Source organism: Manis javanica, chromosome 1 (assembly GCF_040802235.1).
Source record: "Manis javanica isolate MJ-LG chromosome 1, MJ_LKY, whole genome shotgun sequence".
Classification (NCBI taxonomy): Eukaryota; Metazoa; Chordata; class Mammalia; order Pholidota; family Manidae; genus Manis; species Manis javanica.
The window spans coordinates 19,274,766-19,299,414 of record NC_133156.1 but is presented as its reverse complement, the minus strand read 5'-3'; the positions used below and the strand labels follow the sequence as shown (position 1 = coordinate 19,299,414).

The 24,649-nt window shown below is 38.6% G+C and overlaps 1 protein-coding gene across 3 annotated transcripts in view; it reads right to left on the bottom strand.

Annotated features, from left to right (window-relative positions):
- Nucleotides 1–24,649, bottom strand: part of NBEA (neurobeachin) — a 547,470-nt gene that overhangs the window by 148,081 nt on the left and 374,740 nt on the right. The gene's annotated exons all lie outside the window — the stretch shown is intronic.

The window sequence follows — 24,649 nt, the reverse complement described above, 5'->3', positions numbered from 1 at the left end:
TACTAAAGTACCTATTAATGGGCTGAGGAGGTAAGAAAGGAACAATGAAGTGTTATTTTTAGATCAATCTAGATCAATCTTTACTTTGTGTGTAGCGGCACAAAGCCTCGCTGAAGGGCACAGCCACAGTCCCGTCGCAACATCCCACGCACGGACGCGCTGATCAGCGGCATTCTGTTGTCCTTCTTTTTAGAAATAGGTCATTTTCTTTACAGTGACCTAGGCGAGGGCGCATGAACAGATATGCATATAACTGGATGGAGTGGACGTATTGAAAGAAAAAGTTATCCTAAGTGTTGTGATTCTGAAAAGACGATCATGAGCTCTTTGTTTCCCTGGTTAGCAGGTAACCCATCTTTGCAAGGCCTCTAACAAATGCTCCTCTAAAAAAAAAATGAGTTCCCACTCACTATGATGATATTTTACAGAATGGACAATTATGCAAAAAAAAAAAAAAAAAAAAGGAAAAAAAGCAGGAAATCAGCACGAGGAGGGAGAACACGAACCTAGGTAGTTGTCATCTCATCAAAAATAATGAATGCTCGGGAGGTTTCACCTTCACGGCTTCCAGACAGGGACCCAGTTGCAGCAGCAACAGGCTACCCGAGGGCAGAGGACGGGGAACACAGCCTCCCCCTCCTCGGCCCCAGCCAGCCCCGTGACCTCCGAGCAACTATGTACGGCTGATCCACCAGGGCACCACCGCCCACCGACGGCTGGATGTGCTGCTCCAGGCCTGCGGAGGCGCCGTCGGTGCGGGGAGCGCCTCCTTGGTGGCCGCCAGCCTTGTGTCCGTCCCGTCCTGCACCCTTTCGTCCTCTTCCCCGACGCACACTCATGCACTCTCATAACCGTCTTACCGCTAATGATGCAAACATGAAGCGCAAAGTCTCCTTAACTTGACCCTTGCTAAATTCCTAATTGGATTGGCGCAGGCTCTGAGTGGAGAGCAACTCTGGATTATTCAGGAAAGCTCTTACAAAACGAAGCCCCAAATTACAAGAGGCTGCTCCGGCTGTGGGACGTCACAAAGGACAGGCAATGAACTGCAGCTGTCACTTGAGTTAAAAATCTAATCAACTGCCTTTTTTTCAAACAGGTAACTTTTAGAACAGGGTTCTTCATTGTGGTACTTCCCAGAGTACCCTTGACCCAAATTTAATAAGTGGCTATTAAAGCAGGAGGGCAGCCGCAGAGCAAACACTGTGGAATGGTACTGTGCATTCAGAGTCTTAATGATTTTCAAATGACTACAACCATTGCTTCATTCACGGGGAACAAAGCTCAGGCTCTCTGCTCAACAATGTCTTAACACAAACTGTCTGAGCAGACAGCGTTCATTTGTCCTTCATGAACTCCAGAGGTCAGCCGCATGGCTGAGGATGTCTCAACACTTTAATTGTGTTTCTTCGGTAGGAAGTCTGAGGGGTGAAACTTAGGATTCCTTGTATATGAAAACTAGCTTTTCTGCAAGGGGATATACAGCTTAGGTACAGAGATGTGTGTGTGTGTGTGTGTGTGTGTGTGTGTGTGTGTGTGTGTGTGCGCGCGCGCGCGTGATATGCAGACAGGTGTAAAACATGAAGTAATTATAGAAGCTCAAATTAGTTCTTAAGCCTGAGGCAAAAAAGAGAACAGTGCCTTGACGAAAGGGAATAGCAAATAAGGGTAGCAAACAAAAAATGGCCTGAATGTGTAAATTAGCAAGAAAAATGAGACAGGAAAGCAGCTTTACTCTACTATTATTCCCCACATGAGAACAGAGCAGCTGAACATGATCAAGAGAGCTTTGGAGAAGAGAGGCAGGCATCACGGCGCACTGGAAGGCACCGAGTGGCAGCTCAGCCCCTTCCAGCCAGTCACTCATTATGTGCTGAAGTGCTCGTGAGAAGCGCCTCTTACACTTGACCTATCATATTACTTCTTCTGTAAACACATAATCCCTGCTTGTTAGGTGGTGTCAACACTAGCATTCATTCACTACCCTCGTCTCGGTGCGAACAGGCACTTCAGAAGTGCTGCCAAGACCGAAGAACTGACACTATAATAAAACAATCTGAATTTCAAGCAGGTAAACAGATCTTACGCTATTGTGCAAAAATAAAAATAAAAAAGGCAATGGGAAGAGCTTTACATTCATTTTCTCTCATTTGGCGAAGAAAACAAACAAAACGAAACTGCTTGCTTATGGTAAGACTATTTGTTTTTCTACAAGTGATTATGATTCACTTGGGTTACAGATCCAAGCCAGAAATAATAGAAATAATACCTATTCGTACACTGCTTGGTGTGGTCACATCAATTCCACTGAGTCTTCCGTCTTTAAACAACACAACAACACAGCAATCTCAACCAAAAGGTCACGAACAAAGAATTAATATTGGAAAAGCATCTGTTTGTATGTCTCTTGTACCGGACATGGCCGACCACAAAGTATTAGTGGGGGGAAATTAATGAAGGGCTTGGCACACTGCATTTCCTTTAGTGAAGACAGGTATCATTTCATTAAACTATAGCAGGGACTACACACTTAATGTAGCTAGTTGACAAATCTATTTTGAGTATTTTTAAGCATACATTTTCTTAAGATCCAGATTTGAAGTGAAAAAATTCTCAGGGTGCACTTGGATAAGTTAAATAGGGAGAAACGCAATTTATTAAAGATATTGAAGCACTTTGTTTCTGAACTTCTTTTCTTCAAATTATCCTGCAGGAGGTGTTTAGAAAGTGCTAAGTGGAATTGCTGCTCTCCTAGTTCAGAGGAAAGTGTTTTATCATCTAATGTTGCTACAACCATCTCTAAAATTTATAAATCATGATGTCTCCATATGGTATAGTAGTGATGTCTCACTGTAGCTTATTACACAGGCATTAATACCAGAGAGTTCCTGCTTTGGCCCATTGCTCTGGGTACTAGATGGTAACCAACTTGCCCGGGGGAGGAAGAAACTGAATAGTAATTAGCAATTATTGGCTACACCTCAAGGAATTTATTTGAATATTTTTTCTGGATACATAAGACACAAAGATTAGCAATGAAAAGTTTTCAACTCAGGGAGAGGCGTGGTTACAAGTATCTAACTCATGCATAAACAGTAAGATAGTAAGATATCCTTGTAAGTGAGTAATTCTTAATGCCTAGGAAGATGTCTACTAAGCATCTCCATTTCCTTCACCAAATTTGATTTATATGACCTTTAAGAATAGAGCTTTTGTACACCAAATTTGATTTATATGACCTTTAAGAACAGAGCTTTTGTACAATTAATAATATGGTAAGATCTACAATGTTATAAATCCATCATTAAATAATTTTGCTTCTAAAGTAATAACCGTGTACAGGAAAAAGAGTAGGTAGAAATAAAACAATGCATTCGAGGTAAAAAATAAAAGCCAATCTTATAAAGAAAGTTTGGCAAGCCATAAACATAAATATTCATTTCAAGTGGACTTTATTTTAAATGGACTTCTCTTTAAACTTTTAGTAGAAAATTCTTGGAAAAACATAAATATATTTAGCTATATAAAATTAGATAAGATTTGAAGTAAATAATCTGATGTATCTTAGACATATCTAAGACGTTAGATTTCTCTGAGGAGAAATATCATTGCATGTAACCTTAAAAGAGATAATACACATCTCCCTCATACTGATGGGCCAACATTTGGAAAACACAGATGACTGAAAGATGCTGTAACCAGACTTACACAGATGTCCTTGAAATGTAAATTACTATCCCATCTCACAGGTACACCAGACAATTAGGATGCTGACTAGGCCAGCATTCTAAGGACATCACTGAGTTCCCTGGAAGCAGAATATGCTAAAGGAGGCCCAGGGTAAAAAGGAATATGCCTGCCTGACTCCAACAGGAGTCACTATTGAGGATTTACAGGAGAATACTGTAAATGAAGCCATTTTTCTTATTAAAATCTGTTTTGAAAATTCGACTCTTGATAAAAAAGACATTGCCTTAATGAATTTAGAAATTTAGAAGGTCTGGCAAAATAGACGGACATTTTTCAGTGCATCTGTGGGTGTACACAAAAATCACACACATGGGGGCACCTCCTCAGTTCTCCACAGAAGGCTCTTCAGAGTTCTGACGGAATAACTGAGTGACAATGTTCATTATTTATGAAATAGTCTATAGGAGGTGATCTTGGTCTTTTGTATCATTAATTTTTGTACAATCTTCACCTTTGAAGATTCTGTATGAACACACTTGAACATCTGAATTGCTATTTAAATAATTCACCATTTGTGCGTTGGAACACAGACTGAGAATGAGTTTCTCTTATGGTTCCTTAGAAATTCAAGGCTTGGCTTTATAAAGTTAAGGAGAAGTTTCAAAAGATAAGGAAATTCCACAAGAATTTATTTAGAAATTTGTTAAATTTGTGGGGTGTCTTTTTTTTGGGGGGGCATTATTTTGAGAAAGAAGTGAAATGGGCTGACTCAGGTTCTAAGCTCCAGGTTCAACCCTGGGTGGGGCACGCCTGCACGGCTCCGAAGGTTTCTCTTTGACTTTTTGGGAAACGACATTTTACAAAAATCACATAATTCTTTTATCTTTCTGGGAATAGAGCTCTTCTTAAAGCATTGTTATAAGTTATTGCTTGATTTTCTAATGTAGGATTTTTTAAAACACACTTAAGGGACACAATATATGCAAGTACAAGCCTGCCTGTGTCTTATGGGAAAGTACTACTAGAAAGTTCTCCCTTACTTTGGGCTGTAAATCCCTCCATTGGTCTTACTTATCTCCTCTGAAAGATCACATACAAACATACCCCTTATGACAAATGACAGGTTTTTTTTTTACTAGAGGAAACTGTTAGGTCCCATTCCCATCTTTATCATCCAAATTAGACTCTTCAATAGACTAAACTAGCCTCAGTTCCTTCAAATCACATGACAGGGTTTCCATATCATTTGTGAATCTTCGTGTCATTCAATATATTCACTAACTGGTTTGTGTCACCTGTTGTTTGATTTTTTAAATTTAATTCCAGTGTATTATTTAAGTCCTTTAAAATTGATGGAGGCTTTTCCTATGACTAACATATGGTTTGCCCTGGAGGATGCTACATGTACACTAGAGAAGAATTCTCTTATTGGGTATAGCATTCTACAGCTATTAGGTCTGGCTGGTTTATAGTGCCGGTCAAGTCTTTTATATACTTGCTAATCTACTGTCTAATTAACATATCATTACTAAAATTGAGCTACTGAAGTTTCCAACTCTTGTTGGAGAACTATTTTGTCCTTCAATTTTGTCAGTTGTTACATCATGTATTCTGGGCTTTATGTTAGACACATATACATTTATAATTTTTATATCTTCTCAATTAACGCATTTGTCATTATAAAACATCTCTATCTCTAGTAAGATTTTTTAGCTTAAAAATCATTTTTTTTTCTGATATTAGTATAGCCAGTCCAATTCTTTGATGGTTGCTGTTTGCATGGTAAATCCTTTTTCGTCTTTTTATTTGCAGCCTATCTACATCTTCGAATCTAAATTGAATTGAAGCATAGAGTTGACAGCATATAATTGAATGTAGAGAGCACGGTTGGGTCTTGTTGCTTTTTAAAAAAATCCTGTCTGACTATCTGCTTTCTGATAGGATTGTTTAATCCATTCACATTTAATATTCTATTCCAATGGCTGAATTGATGTCTGCCGTTTTACTTTTGTTTCTCTAGATGTCTCATTTCTTCTTTCTTCATCTGTTCCTGCATTACTGCATTCTTTTGTATTAGGTAAATATTTCCTAGTGCAACACTGTATTCCTTTAATGATTTTTAAAAACTGTATACATTTATTTTCTTAGAGATTGCTCTAGGGCTTACAATATACATCTTAACTTATCAGAATACAAATTTATTTTTAAAAAATTCAGATCCTCTTTGCTTACCAAAAGGATTTGAGGCACTCTGAGTTTTCCCGTAAGTGTTCATCACATCTCTGTCAACAATGTTGAACAAGAAGATGCCAAGAACAAAATTTTCCATTATTTTCCCTTATCTGGTATTCTGAGAACATCTCACATTCTCTCTAATTCCTCAACAATGGTTCTCCAACCTAATCTACAAATTCTTTTAGTACTTGGGAGTCATGAATTCATATAAGTGATCAATTACTTTCTTACTATTTTCTTACTTATCATCAGTTTTGTTTTACTCTTAATAGTATCATTACATCCTTCCTAAAACTACGTAAAGATAACTACATAAAGATACAGAATTGTGTTTCAAAAACATTTAATAACTAAATGTTTAATTTGAAAAATGATATCAAGAAATCATTCAGCATTTGTAACTGCTGACACTCACTGTGATGTATAACTGAAACCAATATAATATAGTATCTCAACTATATGTCAATAAAAAATACACATAAAAAAGAATAAAGTAATTTATAAAAGATTCACTATCAGGGTCATTGGACAAATAGACTCAAATATATTTAAATATAACTCAAATCATAAAAATACAATCTATTGCCAAATTTTCAGGATTACATATGTTACCCATAATGAAGTACACTTTCAAAGGTAGAAGTGCTGATATTTTGTGCTGACCTCAAAGTTAAATAAATACAGAGAACTGAATGATTTTACAAGTGGATGGGGAGGAAAGGTTTTAGAAATCATTTACGCCAATGCTGTCATCATACAAGGCAGGGAACTGTACAGAAGGGTTAACAGGACCCATTAATAATGATCGTAGAGGGCATCAGAGAAAGGGCAAGTCCTAAAGCCCAAGGGTCCCCACTCCCAGTTAAGGGTTTTGCTCACTCTACTGTGATACTAAAGGAAGTTATGTGATAATCAAAGACTCAAAGGAAAAGTATCTGGGGCAGTTTTACATAACTCACACGCAACAGATATGATTGGCTATCAAAATATCGTGAGAGACGCTTGGCTAGTACTGGCGACAGATACGCCGAGCAATTAACACTCCCGTTGACTCTAAATAGAGTCTCTCATGTATCAGGTGGTTTAAAGGAGTCTATGGTTGCCCCAGCTACAGGAATAAAACAAAATAAACTTTAGTCTCATCAGCTATTCATGATAAAATTGTTTTATTAAAGACCTAAAAAGCATTCAAAGCATTCAAGTAGAAATTATCTTGGAAAGCTGTCTTTTGGCTTCCAATATTCTGGCAACTCCTCCTAGGCCCACTTGTTCCGATGAACCTTCTTTTACATATAACTTTATTGAAAGCATGTTGTACACTCCACTTCCTCCCATTTACTCTTTGGCCCCACTGTAATTTGCATTCTGCTTCTGTGATGCCACTGAAAATGCTGGGGAGGGACAAAGACATTTTCATCTTGAACTCCACGTGGTAGCTGAACTGTTGCTCACTACTTTTTCATTAAAACTCTCCTGCTTTTGGCTTTTGGGACAGTCCTGTCTCTCCGTCTTCCTCTTTACTTCTCTGAGCATTGCTTCTCAATCATCTTCCTTTGTTGGTGCTTTCCCAGGATAATGTCCTTGACCTCGTCTCATTCTGTATTCTCTCCCGGTGTCTTTCAAGCACCCTCATGCTTCGATCTCCAGAAAATATTACGATGAATCCTTGAGCTCTCTCCTAAGCTTTAGAGTCACATATTTAGCTGCCTTTCTGATGCTTCTACTCGGATAAGCCACAGTTTGGCGATTAAAACTGAACTCATCATCTTCCCAGAAAAACCTGTTCCTGCTCCAACATTTCCGTATCTCAGTTGGTAGAGCTTCTGTACCCCTGTCACTCAAGGCAGAAACTTGACAATCACCTTAGGTAAATCCAACTTCCCCAGTGGAAGCTGCGAACTACGTATCTACTATATTAGTTAACACAACGCTTGGGAACAGAATAGAAAGAGAAACAAAAATACGTTTGACAAATGTTTGCTGATAGAGTCAGTTTACTCATCCTTCCATTTGTTCATTCAGAAAGCTTCCTTGAACTGTGTTTACATGCCCTCCTTTATGATGGCTGGTAATCTCTCCTTTCCTAACCATTAGTGCAAAGCCACCTGAACTGTAATCGGGTGCTCTCTTATCCTTCTAGTCTCCTAGCCTGAAAGCTCTGTGAAGGCAGGGTGGTATCACTGGGGCACTGTGGTGATTGCGCAGGTGACACTCGAGATATATTTGACAACGGAATGATTGAAGCTCTTCATTGAGCCCTCTGCGAAGAATTTTAAAGGAATATTTTTTCCGTATTTCTGAGCTAATAGGAAGGATTATAACTGCATTTTTTCCCACTGCATTCCATACAGATACAGCTAGAAATACTACAGCCTATGCAGTCCAATGTTCATGCCAAAGTAAGATATCCATTGCCATCAGCAACCAGATGATTACAACCTCATGCTTTTCAAATACTGTTTACATATGTATTTAGTATTGGAGATTTCATAATTCATGAATCTGTATTAAAAGTATTTATTTCAAATCTGTCTAAACACTTATTTGGATTGTACTGAGGAGTGAGTATCTTTAGGTAAGATTCTATCTAATGTTAAAAGAAGCCTCAGAACTTGCACTTACAGCAATATAAGGCAGGAAAGAGACTGAGGAATACGTCTTTGTATAGTCTTACGACACCAAGATAACAGAGGCAGCTTGAGATGGCTGTGCAGAATCCCAACCTACTTACATATTTTGGTTTTTAAGAATTTTCAGGAAAGAAACTGGAAGCCAGCCAGTTTTTCCAAAGACTCGGTATGTTATATTATTATAGTGTTCTTGGGTGAAATATAACATATGAACATTAGTTTGTCCAATTTATTTGTAATACTTAACAGAAGAAATGGCCACTACGATCATTAACATCAACTTTTTGCATAATCATTAAACTTGCCCTCACCTTCCTCCTACATTATTGATATCTTATGATTAAGATAAGTTTTATCGCTCAACAATTCTGTACTGACATCTACTTTGCATATGCTAGGTGTTTTAGGGTGAGGGTAAAAAAATGGGTAAAAGTTTGCTTATCATCCAGGAATTCTGAATCCATACTGGGGACAAAAGACACTGAAACATTTAAACAACTTTCATAAAAATAGCACTCATCTAAACTTTATCAGCAGCAGAAAAGTCAAGTGGCGCAGGATTATCGAGAAGGAAAAACCAGTTTTAATTAGGAGAATCACAGAGGATATGTTTGATCTGAAGGAATGTAATTCTGACAGATGAAGAGCAAAAGTTTAAAAAGGCAGAGAAAGAAATGTAAGAATTGTATTTGGAAAACAATCAATCTATAGTAGAGAATTCAAGGATGGACATCAATGAGTTAACATTGGAATATAGCTATGGCCAGATCGGGAAGTGCTCTGAATACCACAGGAGGGGCTTTCATCCCCTCCCTCCCTCACTTCTTCCCCCTTTCCTCTCATGAGAATTGGGAGTCAATTTGAGTTTTTTGAATAGGGGTGACACGATGGAAGTGGTCTGTGAGAAGGCTGATGTACTAGCGTTCTTCATGATGGTCCAGAGAAGGGAAAGACGGAAACCGGGAGCCACAATTCAGGGACAAACTGATAAAGATCTGAACTGGGGTGGCGGTGGTGGGTATGACAAGGCTTCATGTGAAGGACAAAGGGAAGAAGGAGAACCCACTGGGCTCAGTGATTGCTACGGCTCAGAGCGGGTCGAGAAGGAGCAAAGGGGAAGAGACATGTCCATAATGGCCAGGATGTCAAGTCTTTGCAATTACAACAAGGACTCAAGTCAATGACAGAAGTGCACAGGGAGGAATGAGAGACGGTAGGTTCCGACTTCCATTGGAAAGGTCTTGTACTTGAGATGACGGGGCATCAATTTGGAAAATGTCCACCAGGAGCCACAAACTGACGATGAAGTAATTGAGAGGTCAGGGTTGGAGGCACAGATCTGTGACACATCTACATGGAGATGATGATTTGAGTGGTACAGCCAGAAGATGAGATAAAGCTACACAGTCTACGCCTATTTAGGATGACAGAGAAGAAACCTAAAGGGCAGTCAAGTTAATGGTGAAAAATCAGCTTGCGAGGTAAGAGGCAAAACAGGACCCTGAATAGAGGTGGTGAGCAGAGCCCAACAGTTAAGCGCATGGATGCTGCAGCCACAAAGAATGGTTTCAAGACCCAGCCCTAGCGGAGGACCTTAAATACCTTTTCTAAGTGTCACTTTTCTTATACCCAAAAATGAGACAGTGATACCTACCCCTCAGAGCACTTATTGCACCTGACGTGGTGCATAGTTGTTTACTTGCTGATATATTTATTGAACTTAGTGTCTCCCCATCTTATTGTCTGGCCTCTGCTGTTGCCAGCTCTGAGAGGATCACATTCTAGATGCTTCTTTGCTCTCAGTTCCGGGCCCCAGTTCCCAGTTCTGGAGCTAGGAAAAACCCCACCCAACCACGTGCTGCATACATAAAGTTTTTAGAGCAGAGTCCTGCACAGAATCAATGCTCAATAGAGAACATTCTTCCTTTTGTGAAGAGAGGAACAATTCAAAAATGATGAGGTCAATGATATCAAGAGGCCATTAAAGACTTGTGAGTTAACAGGTTAGGATAACTTTCAAGTAGAGTTTCCATAGCTTTCTTACAAAAAAAACATGGAGAGAATTAACTGATTATCTCCTTTCATTCCTTCTTTTCTATTTCTTTCCCTTTTCCCTTCAATTGCTCTTCCCTCCCTTCCTTCCACCAGGGGAACAGGGTTGAAGGCGCTTACTATGGGGCTAATAGCTCATTTTAAGGATTTAGACTTTTAGGCGAAGATGGCAAGACGTTAGAGAATTCTGAACTTAAGGGTGGAATGATCTGATTTTCCTTTATTTTTAATGGACCTTTCTGGCTGCTATGTTGAAAAAAGAGAATAAGGGGTACAGCATAAATGGGGTAAGAAGGAAGCCGGGACACCTCTCAGATAACTAAATGTACACTTCAGAGAGGATAGTGTACACTTGACCAGCACTGAAGCTCTTAAGTTGGAGAGAGTGGCCAGATTCCGGAGGTACTGCTCATGTGCTGGGTGTGGGGTGCACTGAGAAAGGAGGCAGGAACGGCAGCCAGTGTCAGCCGAAGCAAGTGGAAACAGGAGTTGCCACTCACTGGGGCACAGATGGCTGCAGGAGGAGGGGGCTGGAGCTGAAGAGCAGGTGCTCGGTTTGGGTGTGTAATGTTTGATACACATTTGACATACATGAGAAGATGTGGGAGAGACAGCTGGACAATGAGTCTGGAGTTGAGGGGAGAGGCTGAAGACAGAAATCAGGTCACCAATGCATTTTATTGGGGAGTAGGAGATGAATAATCATTTATATTAAGTATCTGCTGTATGCTACCAAAACAATCAGGAAATTAACAAATTCCTCCATTGGGAAGCATGGGAATAGATGATACTCATTTAGTTAGACATTCAACAAGTATTCATCTACGCACTATGCTGGACTTGGGTAACACAAGTTAAAAAATATTCTAAGCTTTTCATGTGTATTTATTTATTTAATCTATGTAACAACCCTGCAAGGTAGATGTTACCATCCCTACTTCACAGACGGGAAAACAAACGTAGGATACGTTTAGTATAATCACTAAGAAGGTGGACTTTAGAATCTAGACTCAAAAAGGCTGCCTGAAAAATCTCAACTCTGTCAACTTGAAGGAGTGACTCAACTTCTCCTTGTGTCAGATTCTCGACAAGGAAATGAGAGCAGCAGCATGTCCCTCATGGTGCTCTTGAGAGGCCAAGGTGCCCCGGTGCAACGCCTAGCACCATATAAGGAGGACTCAATATTAACTCATTTTATCACCTCACTCTATGTCTCATAAAGATGTAAAAATTTAAAAATAAAAAAAGATGCTCTTGAAGTCTAAGCAATAATAATAACCTGTCACTTTTTCCTTCAAGGTTCTAAGGTTATTTGGGCGCTTAGCTGACTTTCCAGGCAGAGGGGTAAAGACGGGGAGGGGGAAGCCCTTCAAGGCATACAGGTAAGACTTGAGTTTATCAGGGGCAGCATTAAATGTCTTATAATGAGAATTGGGAGATCTCCCACTGGTTCTTAGGTCACTAGGTAGGCAGTAGAGTTGGTGATATACAGTATTATAGGTATTTCAGCACATCTAATAAAGTGGTACTTGCCCTGAAGGTATTTATTATCTGGGCTCTCGAGTACGGTGAATATTAAATACTGCCATCAGCAGATAAAAGTAGTAATTCTTAACAAATTCTGCTCTAGTTTGCAAACAACAGGAGAACAAATAGGAAATAGGGTGCACAAACTACCTACGTGAAGGGACTTGAGTATCTTATTTACTGAGAGGAAAGCCTTAATAAAGTGATAGCCTTCTCGTGTTGGCAACAGTGTCCGTCCTCATTCTAGTATGCCCTCAGTAAGCTACCAGATCTTAACCTGCACAGCAACAGGGCCACACTCATTGCAACAGTTGTAACAGGAAAGGAAAGCAAGTTGGTGGGATTTAAAGTGTTCCAGGATACTGAATCACTGGCTTCTTGGTGAGGGTGTGTAGAGAAACGTCACCCCCATCACTGCCAGTACAGTGAAGCCAGATTAGTGAAATGGTTTTGAAACATGACGGCTATTCATGAAGATTTTAAAAAACTTCTGATTTCCTTGGGAAACCCAACTCAACTAGGCATCATCCATTAATGATTTTCAACTATTTTACTCATAGGTTTTATTTTCCAGTGGTACGTTTCTGAAGAGGTTCCCACCATGTGATGTCTTCTAGCCCATCATCTACTCACAGGCACCACGGACATTTTGGGATAGAAACAGCAAAGAAGAGGGTGAAGACCTGGGTGGACTAACAAATGATATCAACTTTTATTGTGCAACATGTTTCTCGGTATTTCAAATACCCAATTTGTTTTTAATGACCATCAAATAAATATAAAAATAAAGTAGCTGTATCAACACATGGCTAGGAAAAAACAGTGGCGTAGATTATGATGTGGATAATTCCTAGGAATCAGACAAAAGCATGAGAATAAATCATTTGGAGAATTAGCTGTGTTCTGGGCTTCATTAGTTCTAATTATCCCCTAAATATGCTCAGCAGAAGAGGTCGGCCGGGACTGACACACAATAGGGTGGGCGACTTATAAACTCCACAAAGCACAGAAAGAGTCCATCAAACAACTGCTTCTGCGTTTAGATTCATGTGATAACCCCTCTTATTGCGTAAGCCACCAGATGAAACAGATGGGGCAGGTTTTTCACTTGAGAATGTTTTTCTTTTGTAAAAGCACTGGACTTCCTTACTCTCTATTCAAGACACAAATTGCAATAAAGCCGAATCTGAGGCAGGCTGTCTTGGTGTTTTCAGTGCTTAGATGTCACAGCCACAGTCAATAACGTATTAATGACATATCCTCATTTAGAAAAAGAAAAAAAACTCTGGCAAATAAAGCCATGTGCCTTACTCACAGAAACGTAAGCCTTTAAAATCATTCACACACTCAAAAAAAGTTAGTAGATATATCTTTTAAAACAACTCTGAGATAAATAAAATAAATGCATATTGTATTTTCTCAATTACTTAATATTGGTTACTTTTTACTACTTAATCTTCTGGATATGTGTTCCCACCAACGTGTTCATCACTCAGGGGAGGCAGCTTTGCATTCACCAGTTCACTCCAGGGTTTACTGCATGCTTCGTTCTAGGTATTGCTTTTGCCGAAATTAATAGAGCAGAAGGGGTCTCGGTTGGTGAGAATATTTTCACTTAATAAAACATTTTCACACTGACGTCAAATACACTACTTTTGAAAAGCTTTTGACTTTGCTCAAGCTAAATATTTAGAAACTATTGTTACCACAAAAGGTAAAAATATTAATGGATCAATATGGAAATGACTCCAATAATACTGTAATACTCCACGAACATATTAATGTACATTAAAATTATTATGCTTTTTGCGCATTGTTCAAGCACATGGGAAACTTGTAGATTCTATTTGTAGACCAAAAATTGTTCACAGGGCAAAGTCGATGAATATGTCAAAATACATAAAGTAGGTACTTTATGCCAAATGAGGCTTATTAGCTATATATTTTGATAATGCCATGAGAAACTTGAATTAGGATTTCAAGTATCTGGTAAAAAAACATACAAAGGCTGCGTAATATTTATTGAATTTAATCTATCCACGTATCTTATTAAGTGGATTAGCTTCTTTATGCAACTAGCTGAGCAAAAATAATAAATTCATTGTAGCTAAATTCTGTTTTGCTATGGAAGTTCCATGCATAGCCTATGACAACTGTTAAGGAAGAACTGTTGTGGCTGTTAATTCTTTTTCAAAACTATAATGCAAATCTTCTATTTTAAGTCAAGCCAAGGAAAACATAGCTTAAAATACAAAGATGAAGTAAGTTAGAAAAATTAAAAAGTCATGTACTTAGGACCTTAGTAACATGGGTTTAAACAAATGAGGTATTTGTTCACACACAGCTCAGCATTTACCAACAGGGCTGTGGACTGACTCCCCCAAAGCTAATAGGACCACATTCACTTAACAGAGGCCTCTCTGTATTCACCGGTCCACTCTGGGAGTAATGAGTTCTAGGCACCACCACACATGGAGAAAATGATGTCTGAGAACGGGTCCTGAACGGTGTGGTGACGTAAAATATGCTATCTGCGTAATGGCTGAGAAGCAAGAGCATATTCCATTTGGTATCTTAAATGTTGAACGGATAAGACGACACAGAAGGTCCCAAAGGTCAAAGTTCCGAGGAGACAGAGAGTTTTGGTTCAATACTGGGAAGGGCTTTCTAACAATTAGAAGTGTCTGGAAGTGCAAGCAGCTCTCTGAGTAGACATGAATTTCTCATCATTGGAGGTCAAAGCAGAGGTTGGATGTCGTAAAGCTCTAGATAGCTGTAGACAGCTCGTGAGGAGGACTACACTCTACTCCCCTCTAAAGTTCTCTCCTGCCCTGATATAAAATGCCTGACTTAGGAGTAAAATTAGTTTCTTCCTCCCAGCACCAACTGCATGCTACATTTTACTAAAATATTCACTATAAATTCTATCTAAATTCTGTGCACATTGGATTACTTACAAGTCATTAAGCATTCGTACTGATTAGTAACTATATGTAGAATTTTATAATTAAAATACATAATGATAGAGTACGGACAACATAATCAGATGCATCATTGATAAAAATCCTTATTTGGTAGTATCCACACCAAAGAAAAAATCAGTATGCAATAGAAACAACTGGCATTCCAGTAGCTTTCTTGGAAATGATTGTATTTAAACTCATGATAAAAGGGAGATTTCCATGTGTCTTGAACTGAAAGATGTACAATATTGTGGCTTGCATGACTCATTGATGTCATTAAATAAAACAAAATGTGTTCTAAAAACAGTATCTAGATACTTTACTCAAGTAATTGTTCAGTAGTTTCTCTCCATCATGTTTACAAAGGATATATATACCATTAATTACAAGTTCTACAATGAAGTGGTTCTTTAGGTGAATTAGTCCAGTTAGATATTCATTAACTAGCATATATATTTCTTAGTTTCCCTCTATGTGATAGATCAAGACATTATCATAAAAATTCTTAAGATAAAAAGTGTCTCAATATTTACTTAATGAGAAAACTCCTGTAAAGAGCTTATCTTTAAAACTCATAAAGCCATCACACTCTTAGGTAAATGTAAGCCTGTAGTTTCTTTTCAGAATAATCCTTATTTATATCCTAGCAGCACTTATGCAGCCATGCATACATATACGTCTCTCCAATATACATTTTAGGTACTGAAGTGCTGAGAGTGGCCACAGACAGACCTATAGTTCTGCAATTACTTTTGTGACCCTTTGTAAGACACTTAACCTTTCTAAACCTCAGTCTCTTTATTCGTAAATGGGAACTAATATTTGTCGTGAAGATTAAATGAGATTAAATACTCATTAAGTATCGGTCCCCATTCCTTATCACCCATTTCTCTCAATTTACAGAATTATTTTAAATATTAAATCAATCAATGCATATGAAAGTCTTTTGCAAATCAAAAAGAATGTTGCAATTATAAAATATTATCTCCTTTCATAGGCAATTGATCTCACTGCATTGTATCATGTTAGTGGTGTTCATTTTACTTTCGAATAATCCATGCAGGTATATGTAGCGTAATAACAAATTTCCATGGAACAAATTAACAATTTAAAACAAAAGCTCAAGTTTGAAACAGAGAAAACAAATCATTAGCACCAATTAGTCTCTAAATGGTTTTGGAATAACCTATGGAGTCTTAAAAAATAATAAAACCATTAGCTGGAACAGTCTGGAAGAACAGAGGCTTCTGCATTCAGGTGAAGACAAGGGAAGTACACGTTTTGCCCTCATCCTATTTTCTAGCCTAAAGAGTTTTGTAAGTTTCTCAATAATTCATACTACCTGAGTTACATGCAGAGTCGAAATACACTCCAGTGCGGTTGTGACATATATTTCACCTAGAGTCTTTCATTTAAGGATATTATAGCATTCAAGGGTAAAGCAAAGTAAATTATACAAAAATCGGAAACATTTTTAAAAAGTGAGTCGGTGTCATCTGATACGGTTCTGACTTTTGATTTTAATGATACAGATATTGAAACTATCAAAGCTGATAATTTCGTTCTGACATGAGTTTAAAAGGCTCGGTTACTATCTGAGGAAAGGTAATCGGGTTGCCTTTCACAGCCGCCCGCCAGCTCTGCAATCTGCATAGAGGGGGCATTTGTCATCATTAGCTGAGCTGTGACAGCTGGCACCCAGGGTGTCCCAGAATCGAGAAGTGGTAGAGGCACTCTTGATTTAGGCTGCCCTTCAGTGTAGTGGGTTTCTTGAGGATCAAGTACATCTTATGAAAAGCTTTGTGGTTTAACTCACAGTAGTGAGCATATCTGAATTTTCCGTAACATGGATAACACAATGATAGCACATAATTAGCAGGTTGCCTCTAGACAACAAGATGCCAGATTACAGTATGAATAAACATCTAATGCCTGCCAATGAAAGGGGGAGAATTGTTTTCAGCACCCAAATAGCTCCAGCAGAGTGTTTTTGTCCAGGCTGGATTAGGGTGATCGATTGATTAAATATGTTCAAGGAGCCAGACTGAAGATGGAGAAAAGACTTCTCAGACATATTTTAAATTTGGTTGTAAACAATGCATAACGTCTCAGGAATGATTTTCACTGCACACACCCATCAGAGTGCCTGTCCTTTCAGCAACATGAACGTTGAAAATTAAAATCATTCACACAGATGCAACCCTCCAACTGTCTGTGGAGTATGTGACTGATAACAAGTACTTAAAAATCTTCCTTGGCAAAAGTTTAAAATCAGAACCATTTTACTAAATAAATGCTACCAACTATGCGTCTGAAATAGTTGTGGTTAATATGTCTAGAAGAGAATTTTTAAAACTTGGAAAGTTTATGGATATTTTGTCTACTTAATGCAGAATTAAACAAAGAAAAAGAAAGTTTAAAAATTAAGAAATAGGTTGATCAGATCTTTGAAAAATAAGAATGCTACAATCCCTTTAATAAATTATCAATGCCCAGAAACATAATCAATAACACTAGGTTTTTATATTATTATGTAAACTAGTTTTCCACAAATAAAACTAATTTTTGTGTTAATGTAAAATCTATGCAAATACATGCAGTCATTTATCAGAAAAGCTGACAAGCATTCCATATTGGAGGGGGAAATGAAACTGCCTCAAGAATAGAGGCAATTAATTATTTCTGTATTTTTTCTTCGTCTGTCTTGAGGCACAAAAGTTATCCATCCAGTTAAAACAGCAAATGAAATAAAGAGATTTTTTTTTATTTAAACACATATGGCTTTTGCCTGCAATACTGATCACCACAAGGTCTACAGATGCCCGTGGCTAAATTGTACACTGGCAGATGCACACAGGGGAAAACTGTGCTAATGCAGCGTGGAGAGCAAAACAAATGAAGAACTGAATTTGCTAGTAAAAGAAAAAAAAACCCAAACCCCCAAAAAACCCACATTCCCTCCCCGACCATCCCCCACCCCCCCATGAGTTATGCAATTTGCTTGTCAAATACAGGTTAAGGCTGCAAAAAACTTAACCCTGGTCTGTTGCAAAAAAGCAAAAAAACAATTTTTAATAAGGGAAGGTGTTTTATATATATGCATGCATATTATGTATGTGAGCGACTGAGCAATGTATTTTTAGCTGTATGGACAGAATTGCCAGCAATGTTTAAGTTTCAAATTCACAATTAAAAGCTATGACATTTGAGACTACCATAGTATGTGTGACTGGATAAATACTGATGGAACTTTCAGTTATTATTATTTTTAATATCCACTTAGCTGCAATCTCTTAAGGTATTATGGAAAACTGCAAGAGTTATTATGGAACGATCTTGCAGATGTGTGTGACATTACATCCTAGTGGCAAGAATCCTCTATTTCGTAGCTGTTTCTTTAGGTTAGCATAAAATATGTATAGAGGCCAATTCAATCTTTTATCTGAAACTGTGTGTGTGGATATACACACAGCCTGCATGCACAGGCTATTTTATAAACCATAAAAAGAGTATACTTCCTGAAATGGCTTAAGAGTATTAGGAAAGCAATAACTTCTTTCTTAATAGGCCTGTGAGCATGCATAACATTAAAATTGCTATTGCAACTGCCAAATAAAAATATAAAACAGGAAAGCATTTAAATGGTTTTATATCTTGGGGTAAGAAGACTGGCTGTACCATTCCAACTTGTGAAAAGGCGGAATACTTGGAAAAGCACCATGATCAATGAGTATGTCTGCACTCCTACAACTGAACAGTTCTTTTGTTTGCAGTATTTAGAATCATCTACATTTAAATGACAATGTATACTTACACAAAATTAGGACTAGAAGCATATGTTCCAAGAATGTATATATATATTAATTAACATTAGCTCCAACAAACCCCCTTGCCATCATCCCCTACCACTAAGGGAGGATTAATTTACTCAAAATGTAAAGTAAAATGTAATTTAAATACTGAGAGGAGATTTCTTTCTCTAGTGACATAAAGCTGGGAACATTACAACTATACCTCAAATGTTCCTAACTTATATGATGACTTCCTGTTGCCCATTTTTTGATGTGCAAACTGTAAACTATAAGCCTAATAGATACATTCGTGCTGGCATAACTAATATTAGCAGTTTCTTTGAAAACCAAGTCTCTTATCAAGCATTTATGTCACATACTATATTAAAATTTAACTTTTATGCAAAATTAAAACTGTAAACCTATTTCTTATATATCTGAAATATCATTTTATATTTTGCTTCTACTTCAGTCCCCTCTGCTTAAAACGGGCCTTAAATTAGAAGCCTGATCATATAATAAATTCTAAGGGAATAAAGGAAAGTGTTTACAGTCTAAAGATTTTTTTATATAAAACTAAAATAACCAGATATATATAAACAAAACATAAAATTTACACATTAAAAAGTAAAACAGGAGGCATGAGGAAACTCTTTTGTGGCAAGGAATCATAGAATGGCACATTCATATGGGAAACGTCATGGACTAGGCTAGCACTGTATGAAAAACTTCAATAATAAACCTGACTTGAAATAATAAAAACTAAATTTCATATACAAATAAAATAAAGCTATACTTCATATTTCACTGGGTTCATAAGTTTTTATTAGAAACACGACATCTTACAAAGTTCTTATGCTCACATTACAATAGTGAAAATAATCATATATAAGTGGAAATGAAATATTATGTGGGTGGTCTATTAGCAGATGTTTATAATCTCCATATCTATATGTAAAATTACGAAACATCTTCCTATTCCTAAACCAACTGCCTTCTTTCTCCATAAAGTATATATTTTATTGCATATAATATACGTGATACAAGGTAATGTTTTTATTTAAAGTAATTATCCTCTTAAATTACTACTCCAGTTACTGATCATTAAAAAAATACATCCTACTTTAGAGGAACTGCTTAGTTCATTAAAAAATAAGCTCCAAAACTGTAAATTTGGGAAAGGTTAAATTAGACGTGCAATCACTGGAGGTTGATTAGCTACGCACCATACTCTTATCTCAAGGTCATGCTGGATATATTCAGTGACAATCACATACAGTACGGGACAGTAATGAGAGCAAGGTAGTACTGAATGGCCCATGCAGATGTACAGATTAACAGACACCAGTCGCTTCTGATTTCTGTTTTCTCTAAGTACAATCAAACTCTAGTATACTAAGAGCAATAAGGATGCAGGCATATGTACAAGTGTCTGCAAATCCCTGTAAGCTATGGGTTACGGAACACCTGGTTTTCATATATCCATATAGAAAAGAACCACACGAGTCCACTTATCCTGTCAGAATATTTCTATAATATCCAAATGAAAAATATAAGCTGAACTCTAACAAAATCAATGTAAATTTTATAGATTATAAAGATAACAGTGACTTTCTGAAGGGTCTCTGAGGAGCTAGACTACTGGAGTCATCACTTCTTCCACAGTACTCAGTAAGTGAGTGACAAACCCCTGTGTTCACAGATGTTTGGAAAGGGCTAGAGATCACAATTTTTGAGCAATCAAGACCATCTTTGGTTGATAAGCGTCCCGCCCCAATTTCTCAGTTTACAGATGCAACTTAAAAAATCCTGCAGCCTGTGTACACATTCGAATGAAGTGAGGAACCTGGGAACATTATGTAGATAACCCAAGCTTTACATTTTTTTCTACCATAAGAAAGGTTTTGGCCAGACTTATCGAGAATTAACTCAAATCTGCAACTCTAGCAGCAGCGATAATTCTTACAAGGTACACTTCCAACTTCCATCTTAATCTCGAAGTTACTTTCTTTTCAACATTTATTAGTACCAACAGCAAGTCGGCTAAGCAACATCGTAGGGGAAAAAAAAGGCCTCCCCACCACAAAGGTGCCTATATGATCGTGTACTAGGGGATAAGGAAAACTGAGGTAACAACCTTGATAATTCAAGGGAAGAATTAAGGAAGCAGTTATTAAAAATTAACCACAATTACCAGGACACTCTGGTTGAAGAAATAAAACAGGGTCCAAACTGTGCAATCAGTGACCTCAATTCTCTGCTGTACTTTGCCATAAAAACCTGATATTAAGATATGAAATAATTCTTTTAAGAAATCTTTGAAACTTTTGAATCTCTCAAGCTATGTTGTTTCAAGCGTTCTTATGCCCAGGAGTCACAACAGGAAGAAAGGTATAGATGCTATCAAATTAGATTGCCAGAAAAACTCCCTCTCTTTCACTTTATTTAATGTGACACTTAAAGAAAACCCTGCACAAATATCTGTCTTTAATTTCTCTGGTGTAAAAAAAGAAATACATTGTGTCTGGCAGAATGAAACAGATGAAACAGCCTGGGTGCATTTATAAAAAGGAGTGGGGGTGGGGGGAGAAATCAGATGCATATAATGAGCTTTCAAAGCCACTCCAGCAGTAGGGATAAATAATTTAATAAACTCAACTTCATATTCTTCTTATCTCCCCAGTGTAATAAACACATATTTAAAAAAACTTTAAATTCATGAATACTTGTGAATAGAAGAGCAACCAGAAGATATGCAAAAACACGGAACGATATCTATGTGAGCATTGTAACATGTGTATGTATAGCCTCGAATTGAAAGGTCACAATTGCTTAAATTTATGAACACGTAATTCAAATTCAAATTAGGTTTTTTAAAACACAGAAACATTGCATTCTTATGTTTCCCAAAATAACAGTTTTTCTTTAAACCTAATATGGGGACTATTGTAAGCATTACTTTGTATATCCCATGTAAGTTAAGTAGGTTTACAGAAAGAGATAACTTACCCAAGAAACAGCACTTCGGGAAAAATTATTTTGCCATTGTTACTTTGAATGCTTCAAAGTGTTAAGGATCACAACATTTATTTTATATTCATCAACTGTTCTAAATTTCATGATAATGGTGTCCTTGTGAGTTCTTCGGATTTTTTTCCTAAATGATATGTTTTAAATCAAGGCTGCCTAGTAAATGAAGTAGGTGAAATGAACAAGTCAAGTTGGCTAGACCTTAAAATCTCAAATATTCAAATGTAAGCATTAAATCATGAGATTCGTTCTTTTTTGCCCTATCAATTGGGTCAGTTTTCTTCAATTACCATTCTATTATTAGCTCATGTCAGAGATGCCTGTATAGCTAGCATACCACTGAAGACAATTAAGCATTTATATCCTGAAGCATGGGAACACACAAGCTTTTATTCTAGTACTAACTACTATGATTATATTTGTAGTAAAAATAATAATGTAAGACTGGTATCACTTGAGTTGTTTTATAAACTCATAGGAGTAAATAAGTTGATTTTAAGCTATCTCTATGTATGATATCATCATTTGAAATAACTAGTTCGATAGGTCAAACGGTATTTCGAACGAATTTCTATGAAACAGTTACGCAAGTTGTTCCCACAAAACAAATATATCTCCAAAGCCCAGATTAAAATCAGCTGAACCACACAAAGATATGCTATGTATTGTAAATTCCCATCCACAGGTCATTTCAATAAAAAAAAATTAGGGGATGGAAAGGACACTCCTCTGAATAGTTTAATTTTCCCTTCAACAATGAGAGGTGTCGCGATCACTGAAGGACTCGCTGCAGAAGGCAATTCATTTCACGTGTTCAGTGTAATAGACAATCACTGCGTTACAGCAACAAGCGGTACTGGCAACTGGAGTATTATTCTAGGGCGCCCAGTTCACCCACCGCGGGAACAGCGGGTGGGTGAATCCTGGGTTATGTAAATCACTGTCAGCTCCCAGCGTGAAGGGTGCTGAACGACGCAGCTCCCCAAACACAGTCCGGCGCCCTTGAAACCTAATGATTTCACTTCCCTGGAACATTCTAGGACTAACGAGTTTCTTAGTCCTTATCTCACCATCTATTTTTCTTCTTTAAAGTGCAAATCGTTAGTGAAAAGGCCCCGGTTACACCAATTAGTTTGCACAAAGTGCTACGGTATTTAGCGTCGCTTTAACCCAATTAAGGCGCACAGCGAGCCCGGGAGCCGCGCCACCTGCGCGCCGGGCTGCGGAGGGGAGGCCCGCGCCCGCCCCCGCCGCCGCCCCCGGGCCCCCGCGCCTCGCCCTCCGCGGGGTCTGCAGGTGGCCCGGGAAAGTCGGGCGAGGTCTGGGCGGAGCACCGCGGGCCTGAGCCAAGGCAGCGCGCCGGCCGCAGGGGCCGGGGGGCGGCCGCGAGCAAGCGGCGGCGGGGCTGCGAGGCCGAGCCCGTGCCCGGAGCGGACGTGGGGAAGTCCAGGACCCGAGCGAGGTTTCACGGTAACCCGCACGCCGAGAGCAAGGCCCTGGGGCAGCGAGCCGGAGGGAGGAAGGATGCGGGCGCGCGCGGGGCGGCGGGACAGGGCACCAGCGGGCAGCACCCAGGGCTGCGTGGGGACCAAGGAGGCTTCTCCCCGGACACCAGGGCACATCTTCGCCTTGGGGGCCGGCGGTTCTCAGGCTTTGATCTGCCTCCTCCTCCAGCTGCCGGGAGGTAGCAGTGCGCCCGCCCGCAAAGCTGCAGACGAGGCAGGGGCTTGCGGGGGGCTCGCCAGCCCTGCTCCCAAGGGAATGCAGGCTCTTGGGGAAGAGGGCAGACAGATGCCATGAGCCCCAAGTCGAAGGCACCATGTTAGGCTAAATCGAAATCTACACTCTTGGATAACGAGAAAGGGAATTGACAGGTGGCTTCGAGATACTGTACCTGCGCAAATAAATACATAAATGATCAAAAGCTGGAGGAAAACGTGGGTGCCCTTACGAAATCTTGTTAAAGAGGGGCTCTGAGAGAAAATGCCTACATATCCGTTAGCAGGAGTTAAAGGATTTTGCAGGAAATAGTCTTAATTTGAACGAGACGGCGTCTATGCAGTTAAAAATCTGCCTAGGTTTTCAAACCACTACACAATCCATAAGTAATATTTATCTCTTTTCCTGTACATTAAGGACACAATTGGTACCACCAGAAAAAAAAAGTTCTACATAAAACCACTTGCGCCTCAAAGTTCCAGAATCTAGAAATGTTGGTTTCTTTCAGACTTTTCCAAAATGCTATTGAAATCAGAGACCCTGGATGACTGCAACTTAATTTTCTTTCAAAATCTTAACCATTTGCCCTCATGAAATCACACCAAATAATATCAAATTAGAAGTCTACCATCAGACCACCATTAAGGTCACTAAAAAGAGGAGATACATTCAGCCTTCATTCCACATCTATAAACAAGCCAGAAACTCCAAACCTGCAAAATTTCCAGGATAATCGTCTGCCACTAGGTCTCATCTCTGTGGTTTCTTGAATTCCGCCTATCAAAATACTCCTCACTACGAACTCACGTTAAGAAATGCCTCTCGATCACAGAGCTACTTTATTTTTGAAGTATCTCTACGCGTGCATACAAAAAAGTGTCCCGAGGACAACAGTGGGCTAGTCCTGGCAAATGTTCAGCCCGGGCTGCGGGTGGGGTGGGGAGGGGTGTTCTGCATACACACCTTTTAAACATCCTAACAAACTGGGGTAGACAACACCTTACACAGCAAT